We start from the raw sequence: 12,035 nt of genomic DNA, 5'->3' as shown, positions 1-12,035 counted from the left end.
TGCATTATGAACCTCGCGGTTAAATGCTATCTTTGGTTCGGCTTTATCAAAACATGTCGAGTAAGGTGTCATACGAATTGGAATACTAACCCCTCGCCAATTCTGGCGACGGGGTTAGCATTCCACCCTTCTAGAGGGACACGACATGTACAGTACCTGAAACCCGGGTAAAATCAGACATAGCCTCAGCTCCACAAAATGGATGCTGCCACCACAGACACAAGTCTGCCCTCCTGCTGCTGGGAGTCCTTCCAGCTTGGGAGGTGTGGACAAAGGGTTTCCTGCCAGGGGAGGTGCGTGCACCACCCCAGACAGGATTTTGTGTATTGGTCAGGTAGGGCTTGAAAGAAACCAGACATGCCTGAGGCTCACAAGGAGCCTCGGTGCATATGCCAGTTCAAACCGGTCCTGGGGCCCACCAGCCCCGGACCTGGGGCGAGCTGGACAAAGGATTGGGGGTGTAACCACCCCCCTTCCTGGTCCCACCCTTAGGGAGGGACCTAGCAGGTAGTCCGGCCCCTAGAATCCGCTTAAAGGTAGGAGCTGTGTCCTAAGACTTCAGACATCCTGGAATCAACTTAACTACAAGAAGAAGACGGGAACTTTGACGCTCTGCTGCACAGAGGACTGAAGGAAATCTCCCCTATGGTCAGGGAGTGACCATCTTGCTAACGCAAGCACCAACCAGCTATTGAACGTCTGCTTTGCCGCCGCCTCCTGCCGGAGCCCGAGCCCAGAGCCCGACAAGACCTGGACCTCCAGACCTCTCACAGCCCGATCCACAGTCCCTGAAAAGAAGGAACCCGTGGAGGCACCGAGACACGTGGAGCCATCCATCTTGGAAGACCTACGACAAGCTGCAAGCGCGACAACAGAGGCTCCCTTCAAGTTGTGCTTTGGGTCCTGAGAAGCCCAACCACCGAGCAGCATCTGCACCAAAGGTGAGCCCTCCAGCATCTCCACGATCTGCGTGGGGCCCCTCTGCACTTTGCATCTCGACGCGCCTGCCCGGTCCCTGGCCCGTTGGCTAGTGGCCATTTTGGCAAAGAAACTTGAAATCAACGATGCTGGTCTGGTTGCTCCAGACTGGCCCTAGCTGCTCTCCAAAAGAGCAGCCCCTCTGACCTTGCTGGTCAGAACAATCAGCTTTCTTGAACTTCCACGACTCCTGCCTTTGCCAAGGCTTGTTTGCTTCTTTCGAGTCGCCGACACCGCCGACAGCGAGAGCCTGCGTGGGACAGCTCGTGACTTGACTCCTGGACGTCGTCGACCTTCAGGGACCACGTGGCTGCGGAGACAAGCTACACCTCTTTGCCTGTTTGCACCCGACATCGCCTGGTACCTACCTGGTGCCACGCCGGTCACTGGCTAGTGACTGTGAACACTGTCCCCTCTGCTTTCAGGTCTTCTACAACTCCGATCCACCCTTGGATCCAACGCATCTCTTCTGGACCGACCGCCTGCAGCATCTTTGTCATCAGGCTCCATTGAATCGATAGAAGAAACCCGACGCACTTCGAGACCTATGCACCCGCTTCCTGTGGGTGAGGTAAAGCTGGCACTCCGGTGCCCAAGTGTAGAGAAACATCTCTAGTGTCTGTGTTTTGAATCTTAAGATCGTAGTCCATCCAGAAGACCCTTCTAGCAGTAACTTTTGAACTTTTACGCACCCATTGAAAACCTATGGGAGCCCGCGTGTAACTTTCCTCACTGCACACGCGACCCGTGGACCTCCTGGTCACTAACTGAAGTTAGCTCCTTGTAGGCCCAGCGATTCTAGAGGCCCTTGGCCTTTTCCCTTTCCTGTTCGTGGTACTTATACCACTATTTTAGTATATGGTTTGAGTGGCCACCAGGGCCCATCCATATAAAGTGCAACTTCTGTATATTATAACGTTGTCTTGTTTAACGATTTGTGCTCCTGTGCACATAAAGAGTCTAGGGGATACTCTGAGAAATAAATACATATATATTTTCAATATATATCTGTGTGGTGTCCTTTCATTGGTATAAAGGGGGGTTACATTTGGTAAAACAACCTGCTTAACACGCTTTAACGAGTTTAGCCTCAAAGACTGCTTAGCCTACGCTACCACTAGGGCAGCTAGTCCGAAAAGGTTGACTTACAACCACACCATAAGGGTTGCTTGGCATGGTACAAGGGGGTCACTTTAACTAGTGAACATCATATACCAGGCCAACTTCTCACAGGCGGGGTCTTGTTTCAGAGGCCATTGATATTCTGTTGACCCTTACCCAGACAATGGACCCCTCTACTGTGTTAATCGTGGGCGGTGATTTCAACTGTCATTTTGAGCCACTCATGGACTCGACCATGGATGGCCCGGATGACGTTGATTCACTGTGGGTGATTCCCCATCCATTGACCCCTTGGGTCAAGGTTTGGACCCCGTTAGTTCTACAACTGCAGTCATTTGTGCTTACAACCTCACTACGAGCCTGCAATGGGAGGGTGGAACCTGACAGACCGGGGAATGCAACTTTTAATCGGCATAACCAGTCCTCGATAATTGACTACATTTTTTTAGAGTCTAGGCACTGGGACAAGGTGCATGAGTTTAGAGTTGTTGAAAGAACTGATAGTGACCATAATGCCCTGGTACTCTCACTTAGGATAGGGAGCTTTGGGCTCAAATGCCAAACTTTGGCTGAACACTCTGCCACTGTGCCTTTAATTATATCAAACTGTAGATGAAGAGTTAAATGGCCAGACTTCCAGATGTCCGATTCTAAGCTAGCTGCCTTATATAAGATCATTATCCCTTTTGTTGAAGAAATGGGAAAAGTTGGACATCTAGGCAGGGCATCAGAAATCCATGTCAACTTGGTAGCAGCAATTAAGGATATTCTTTGCCCTGAGAGAAGGGCCAATCGCCCACGGACTTCGTCCCCTCAGTGGTACAATGCTTTCTGTCGGGCCACCAGGAAGGCTCTCTTTAGAACCTTAAAAACTAGCTATAGGGAAGCCATTAAGCTACATCGTTCTGCGTATAAGAAGGCGCTTAGTGATGCCAAAAGGGATTGGGAAGTTGCTCAGTGGGAGAATCTGGGCTCTGCACTTGGTAACAATAACTCTAAACTATTTTGGACTATAGTAGCTTCTGGACTTAGTGGCCATAGTCTGTCCCCTGCCCCCAACATTGCCCCCTCCGTTTGGGAAAGCCATTTCTGTGCCCTTTATGGCACTTCTGAGTGTGGTGATATGGTTATCAATGCAACTGAACCTCAGCAACTCCATAGTGCTAATGTACTTGAAGAATCTGCCCGGTCAACTGTTGTTAGCCAACGCCCCTTACTAGATGAATTAATCACTTTGCGTGAGGTTGAGATCGCTTTAGGAAATCTGCTCCCAGAAAAAGCTCCCGGTCTGGATAAACGGCCTGGGGACCTGTTTGGGACACAACCAAAAATCTGGGCTCCTTATCTAGTCACCCTATTTAACGGCATTTTGCTGGGCGACGACCTGCCGCCTACTTGGTTAGGAGCCGAAATTGTGCCGATTCTTAAAAAGGGTTGCCCTTTAATCCCCTCAAATTACAGACCCATCAGCCTAATTGATACATCACAAAAACTGATGGGGAGGGTTATTTTGGATAGGATCCTCGGGTGGATCGAGGAAAAGGGGATACTATCTATGCTCCAGGCAGGATTCAGGTCTGGTATTTCTACCTTAGACCAGATATTCCGCCTGCAGGTCCTGTATTGGAAAACAGCTAAGGTGGAGGGTGGCAGCCTCTACCTTGTATTTGTGGACCTGCGGGCGGCTTTTGACCTGGTCCCACGTGGGAAACTCTGGAAAGTCCTTGCGGAGATGGGTCTCCCGCCCTATTTGTTAGCCATTCTTTCGAGGCTACACCTAAATAATTTTGCACAGGTTAGGTCTGGAAGGAACGGAGAACTCACAGACCAATTTCCAGTTTTGAAAGGAGTTCGCCATGGGTGCGTCTTGGCACCTACCCTTTTTAGCCTTTACATTAACGGACTTATTGAATATTTGAATGGTGTACCCAATATTGATGCCCCTAGATTGGCCACAGGTAGAGTGCCCGCTCTGATGTTCGCGGACGACACACTCTTGTTGTCTAGAACATCATCAGGCATTCAAAAAACCCTTGATGGTTTTGTAGAGTTTTGCCATCTTCGGGGGTTGGAAATCAATATAGGAAAAACAAAGTTTATGATTTTCAACCCCCCAAAACGTACTCGCCCTAACCCTGTGCTTTTTGGTAGTCCCTTGGAAAGGATCAAAACGTTCATATATTTGGGTGTTACCCTCACAGAGAAATTTAATTGGCATAAACAGATTGCTAGATCAACGCTTAGGCTCACTCAGCTAGCAGGGGGACTAACTAAAGTTTTTAAGGAATCTACATTTAGGCCGGTTTCTCCTGCACTTACAATATACAGTCGTCAAGCAAGAATGTCAGCAATCTATGGGGCTGAACTCTGGGGGCATATGCAGACCCAGACTCTTGATCTTAAAAGGGTGGAGCAGTCTTTTGTCAGAAACTTAGTACACCGCTGATCCCACTTAGATTCGACCTTGAGTTAACCCCAATAGAGGAGATAATAGGCGCTAGACCAATTGTGTACTGGAAGAGGCTGTGGTCTGTCCCTGAACTGGCCGACTATAGAGCTGAATTCCTTGAGATTTGGCCTATCCTTAGATCCAAAGTGATCCCTTGGCTTAGGCATATTAGTGCAGTTTGTACTCGGCTTGGTTTCCCTGGATTATGGGACACGCCGGAGACCAATTGTGCTGGGATATCTAGGAAGATACTCCTCTCTCACATCCACACGTTAAACCATCAGACGTTAATGAGTTCATCTTCCTTGGGTAGGTTATCATCTGAGTTCCTTCAAATAAAAACAGAGCCTAGGGCCGAGGATTTCATGGACTTAATTGAACCCCCAGCTGCCCGTAAGCTGTATATTCAGCTGTGCTATGGCACTCTTCCCATAAGATCTTTTACCTCTAAGTGGACTAATTCAAACACTCTAGTTTGCCCTGCATGCACCTACCATACTGAGAATATCTCTCATGTTTTTTTTTTTTGTCCTGCCTATTCTGTATCCAGAAAACGCTGGTTGATTCCTATCTGTAGGAATCTGGGATTTTTGCACTACACACAGGCTTGCAGGATATTGACTTATGACACTCATCCTCCCATTGTCTTTGCTGTTTCTCGCTATTTGTTGTATATGTGGCGTATTAGGCAGAACTTTTTAACCTAATTATTTTAAATGTCTTTTTGCTGTTTCTTTTTATGCTTCTGTACTTTTTATGGTCTGTTGACCGAAATACAGTTACTACAACAACAGCATGACGAAACACGTGTTGGCTGCCAATGATATGATTTAAGTTGGATGAATTTACTACATTGAATGTTTTGGACGCACGGACAAGAGTGCTGTACCGATTGAAGGAAACTTGATTTAAAAAGAAGATGAATAAATCAATGGACATTTAAATATAAAATGTTGTGTCTAGTGTGCTGGGGAGGTTATATATTGAAATTTGTATCTGCTTTTGCAGGTTTAGGTAGGGTTGCTAGGTAACCAACTCCTCTTCCCCTTAGAGCACCGATATAGATTAATTATCAGTTTGATATTGTGACCTAGATTTACAGTAGAGCGCCCTTTTGCTTACCTTGTTACCTAACAATTACTGAGTATATACACACTACGAGTGAGTGTGACAAGTGGATAGATGCTGAACTTGGGGGACACCGGTACGACACTGACAACAAACACGTACTTGGATGGATTAATTTGTTTGTTTATTTAAATGTGTATCTGTTTTCGTTTAAACAATTGCATGTGCTTTGTGATTGCTGGTCTGTAAATACCGGAAATAAGATTGTGTGGACTTCTAATTCCCCTACAAAGGTATTCGAATCACTGCGTGATCCAAAAAATACTAGGGGCCCGATGATTGGTTAAAATCAATTGCCTCGATCTGCAAGTTGGAATCATTCCTTCTGTGGCCGAGAGGCGTGGTCTCGCGTCCCCCAGTGCCCCGGCTGGTTCCAAACAGAATTCGCTGTGTACGAGCACCTGCTGCTGAGTGGAAGGAACCCGCAGACCAATGGGAAGAGCGGTGCTTAACTTGTTAAGAATTCGTGCCGGGGCTCAAATATTTGCTCGGAAGTCCGTGGTCGGCGCCATCGGAGGTTGAGGTGCCAAATACAGGGCTGCGTCACTTGATTCCACCTTATCCCTCTGAGGCACCCAGGGGCGTAATACAGGACCCCCGTAGCCCCCGCGGTGTGTGTGTGGGGGGGGGGGCGGCTGCCAGGGGCCCGCGCCACACTATACTCCGGCCTGACAGCTCCGGATTAAATCCGGAGAGGGGCCCCTCTGTGTACCTTGCAGGGGCCCCCCTTCAATTTTCGTTATGCCACTGGAGCCACCATCGGACACCCCAGGTGCTGGTACCCACAAATCAGTGCCCCACCTGCAACCACCGGCTCGAATTATGCAGTGTGGAAGGATACGCCGGGGTCTGAGGCAGGCGAGCTGCTGGAAGAACACACAGTGTCCTCGCAGTGGCGCCAATTGCCTCAAGGCAAGTAGGGAAATACACATCGCGTTCCCTGGGCCCCGACAGGCAGTATAATACAGCCATTAACGGGGTGGCCCCTCACATCCCTGAACCTCGAGGCTTCCGCACCTGCTGCACTAATGATGGATTTATAGCGCTGCCTCTGAGGGCGTGGCGAGCGAGATGTCCCTGCACCGACTTGTTTTCGCGTCCAAACCACATACACACCAAGTCAAAGCAGAACCGCGTCTTGGCACTCTGGGCTCTGCCTTTTGGACTTGTTAGTGAACAGCCGCAGCGTGCTGTCGTCTTCGTGAGACAGCTATGCGAGCCTCCACCTGAGCTGGATATATAACTGTGTCTAGCACCCCATCCATAATATTGTGAGAAAGGATGCGAGGCGCTGTGAAAGCGCCCACATGGCGGGACACTAAGGAGCTTAGCCCTGAATGTAGTGCATCCTTGAAATGACCTTGTGCTTCTGAGATTCCTGTGTGACCAGGCTCCTGGTAACAGGTTAAGGCTCGGAGTGCTTAGGCTCAGCCTTTCATCATTTCAGTCTCTATGCGGGGTGGCCACGGGCTCTTTCAGTGCGTTGAAACCGCAACGCAGCATTAGCGGGCGGTGTATAATGTTTAACTGCTGCAGCAAATAATTTGCACAAAAGTTAGTCCACATTGGCAATAAGCACTTTAAAGGTGGGATTAATATAAACGCGCGCACACTTACATTTCTACGCCCTCGGGTATGCGCGTGGGCTGAGTGGGATGAGAGGTGGCCAGTGGCCCGGGTGCATCAGCAGACACGACATGGTAGTTTCTGGCAGACACCCACATGACTGGGGATATTGGGTCCGTATCACCTGAGCGGCTCTAAGTGCCGCCGGGGCTCTACTTCCAAGTGAAGTGGAAAGACAAACGGACAGGGAGACTACACCGTGTAGAAGACATGTTTGGGGCTTTCTGTTAAACGCAGCAATGTTTAATATGATAACGGGAGGACTCCGCGTGCTGCTACTGACAGGAGATGCCGAGCGGGGTGCAGTGGGCGTAGGAGTAGAAACACGATCTCTCCTGGAGACATATTGTGGTTTAGTTCCGTGACCTCCGTTTGGTATGTTTGCTGGGGCAGCGGAGCTGTGGCAGCTGGACAGATCTAAGTGCTGCTCCAATAATGCAAGTGAAGCGAGCGGCGGATACAAGTGGACACACCAGTTCGTCTGCATACATGTTGTAGTACAGTTTCATAACACACGCCCACCTCATGTGTGTTTATTCGGGGCCCTGGGCGTGCTGTAAATGGGCGGCTCTAGGTATGTGCAGCGCTGAGTGGGGTGCAAGGAAAATGGTGAACAAAGATGCTTTTTTGGTAGACATGTTGAGGACCCGCACGTTCACACACACACACCCTCTCACACACATAATCACAGGTATGTGTGTATATTGGGTGGATCGTGGGCCTGAGATAACTTGGTGGTTCCAAGTGTTGGCCCAGTGTTGATGGAGGCGCCATAAGCAGTCGATAGGAGCGAGCACACTGGTTCCTCTGCAGACATGTCTGGTACAGTTTCATCATACACTCCTATGTCGAGTATGGTTATACGGGGGCCTGGGCCTACGTCAACCGGACGGCTTCAGGCACTGGCAGTACTGTTGAGTGGAGTGCACAGAAATTAATAGGAGCACAGATCCTCTTTTGAGATATATTATGGTACACATCCTTCTCTCTCTCTCTCTCTCTCTCTCCTCTCTTCTCTCTCTCACACACACATCACATGAATGTTTATTGAGTGGCCTGGGGCTTGAGATAACTTGCCGGTTCTAATTGTTGGCACACTGTTGGTCGGTGTGCAATGAGCGGTGTAGTGGAGCGAGCGCACAGGTTCCTCTGTCTTCAGACGTGTTGTGGTACAATTTAGTTAAATAGGCCTTCATCGGGTATGTTTATTGTGCCACTCTTGGACCTGATATAACTTCACAGCTCTATGGGTTGGCACAGTGTTAATGAAGGTGCAATGAGCGGTGGATAGGCGCGAGCACACGGGTTCCTCTGTCTGCGGACGTGTTACAATTTAGTGAAAGCCTCTTCATCGGGTGTATTTATTGTGCAGCTCTTGACACTGAAGAAACTTGACGGTTTTAAGTGTTAGCACAGCGTTGATCGGGGTGCCATGAACGGTGGATAAGACCGAGCACACAGGTTCCTCTCTGTCACTCAGCATACTAGCTGTGGTACTGTTTAGTGGCACACGCCCACCTCGGTTATGTTTATTGGGAGGTCCTTGGGCCTGCGTGAACCGGACGGCTCCGAGTCCAGTGCAGCCATGCGCTGCCGGTCATCTGCACCCAGCCCTCCTATCTCCCCATCACGGAGCGCAGACTCGAAGCGCGAGTTTACTGTACACACTCCGCCTATCTGCAGCGAGTCACCGTCCCTGCAGATAACACTTATCTAAAGTTTCACCGATCCAGGGAATGCCGCTCCGCCCCATCTGTGTCTACTGTACACAGGGAGACGCTTTGTTTAGTCCTCTAGAACCATAAACTTGTTTTGCTGATGAAGATCCCAGCTGATACTCATCTCTCGGTACAGAGTTGAGACATGATTGATGGCCATAAAGTTGTTGTTATTATTGAAGATTTACTGGAGTTAAACTGCACAGGAAAACGTTTCAGGTTATTGTGGCAATATCTGCCCCTGAACCGGACAGGAGCTGTGCAGGAAGCCGGGACTAACAGAAGGTGCTTCACGTCAGCAGCGGCGAACGCGAGCCCTCTGCGTGCGTGACGACGCGCGCTGCTCTGCCTAGTGCGGGTTCGCGTTTCCATCGTCCCCTGTGTGCTGTCTGCACACCTCGCCAACAAGATGGCCGTTGTTAGTACCATCGCTATAACGAAAATTCTCCTGGTGATGAAGACAATACTGAGATAATTAAAGAAAAATAAAACTAATAAAAAGACCAGAGAAAAACTGTCACACAAATGGAAAAAATACCAGTAATAAATAATCATGGTTGTCTTAATTAAGACAACAATAACAATGAACTGAGCATTAACAACTCTATTATTATTATTACTACTATATCAATAACAGTAACTTCTATTATCGCCATCATAATAATACCAATTGAAACAATAATACGGTTGGAGATCAACACATTTTTCTCCTATTATAGCCCTGATAATATAGTGCAATGCTTCCATTTTATGATCCTAAATGTATGTCCCATTAATACCGCTCATTGGATTAATACACAATACAACGCAACGCTGAAGCACTGACAGGAGAGCGACAGTTGAACGATTCGATTAAACTGGATGCCCTTTCATAGCTTCATCTGTGTCCGGTTGGATAAAAGGTAGGTAATACAAATACAAATAAACCGTTGGTTCTAATGTACTGGTTACGAAAGCTAAGGTTAAAAAATGTACACTTTTCACCTCGCAGTAATTTAAAAGAAGAGCCGTTCCTCCGGGCACAATTTGGAGTTTCTCTCCTCTATAAATATCCTCTTTCCGATGCTTGACAGTGGCACATACACACGCTCCTCTTTTTGATTAGAAAGTGGGCACCATGCATGCCATCTATCCGATGCCAGGCAATGCGCAGTGAGTCCTGGACATGCCCCTCTTCCTCATGCTACACTGTTGGCACACATTCGTGCCATCTTTCAGTAGGCAGCCTGGGGCACATACACATGGCATTCTTCCTGATGCAAGCCTGTGGCACATACTCATGCCACCTTTCCGTTGGCAGCCAGGGGCACATATCCACGCTCTCTACCTGGTACTAGGCGGTGTAAACTTTCACTTGCCTCTCTTTCTTTTCGCAGTCGTACACACGCCACTCTACTTAGTGTTACACTGTGGGGCATATAGATGCCCTCTTTAATTCGCAGAAGCTAGAACCTATGCATGCCCTTTTTTTCTTTTCGGATACTGTGGGCACATACACATGCTATCTTCTTCTCGCCAACGATGCCACATACACAGCGTTTTTTGCTCTGCTCGCTGTGGGGGGCACATACATGCCTCTCTATCTCTGTACGGACCGTACCACATACTCGTGCGTATTTGCCAGACCGTGGGGACGTGCACAAACCCCGTTCCGCTCGCACGGCCTCTCCTAGGGGTCTCCACGGGCCTGCCTGCCTGCGTGACGTCACGGGACTGAGCTCTCATCACATTCACATCTCCTGACTAACAGAGAGAAACACTGTCACTGCCGCAAGGGGTAAAGGCAGCAAGAAGGACAACAGCCTGTGCGCGCGGAGCACAGCCACCCAACCGTCTACAGGGAACGAATTCAATATAATTACCTCCTTTTCAGCTAGAGCTCCTTTCTAAGCGCTATAAATTACAAGTGTCGTAACGATTCCAAACGATGATGGTACTTAAGTTTCTCCCAGGCTTAGTTCCCTGTTCCTAGAGAAGTAATAATAACAACAACAATAATAATGATGACGACATCCTGACTATTGGCAACAATTAGTAATACTATAAAATAAAGAATAAACACAGCTGTGTTACTATTGCTATTACTGCCAGTATTGCTGCTGCATCGACTAGAGTGACAGTTACAAATGACACGCGTCCTTGAAGCTCAGACATGTCTTTGGCAGCTGCCGCTCTACACCCTTCAGGGGCGCTCACGGCAGGGCCCTGGGGGAAGCATGCCCACCCTGCCAGCTCTGGAGGTGCCCGTATCTTGGCAGCGAGGCTCCTCCCACAGAGCCACCTCACCAGCTTATGAGATAGGCGGATGTGCTGTTCTGGGTTAATGCGAAGCAATAGTGACATTTTTTTTTTAACAACATTTTTTAAAGGCTCGTCGTACCAAAGAGGTAACATTGTCAGAGTTATCTTTGCTGATCCTCGCGCCTGCCTTCTGGCAGAAGCGCCGGGCTCTTGTGCTGGTAACTCACGCTAGGGCGGGCACACGCACGGTCGCATGCAGGCACACAGCAGCACAGGAACCCGCATTGGTATACGCTCACATACACAGGCACACACACCTACACATGCACGCACACAGGACATTGGGTCATTAGCAGACAGTAGCCTCCCTTCCCCGTGCCCCAGCATGCAAGTGCGTAACGCAGCCCCCTGCTGAGAGTAGGGAGCCCACCGCCCAGCCTCCCACTCCCAAACCTTCGGGCTGCCCCCATTCAGCTCAATGCAAATGAATGGCTGACTATGAGCTGTGGTAGACTCGGGAGCCCCTTCTCACATTCTTGGGGCGGCAGGGGCATCATTGTACATCACATCAGTGTGATGAAGAGGAAACATTAATCCCATCCTCGTCGCCAAATGTGATGAGGATGAAAAGCACCAACACCTTAAGTTTTCTTTCTGATGAAGTTTAATGGTTAAAAGCAGGTGCCCACAGAGGTGCTTCCGCGTCCTGTGATTTCCAACCGCAACAGCCAGGCAGGAGCGCTTGGAACTCACAGAGCCGGGTGAGCAGTCTC

The sequence above is a fragment of the Triturus cristatus genome, chromosome 2_1 (genome assembly GCF_964204655.1).
Source record: "Triturus cristatus chromosome 2_1, aTriCri1.1, whole genome shotgun sequence".
In the NCBI taxonomy this organism is placed as follows: Eukaryota; Metazoa; Chordata; class Amphibia; order Caudata; family Salamandridae; genus Triturus; species Triturus cristatus.
The sequence above is the reverse complement of the archived record's forward strand: the minus strand, read 5'-3'. Positions refer to the sequence as shown.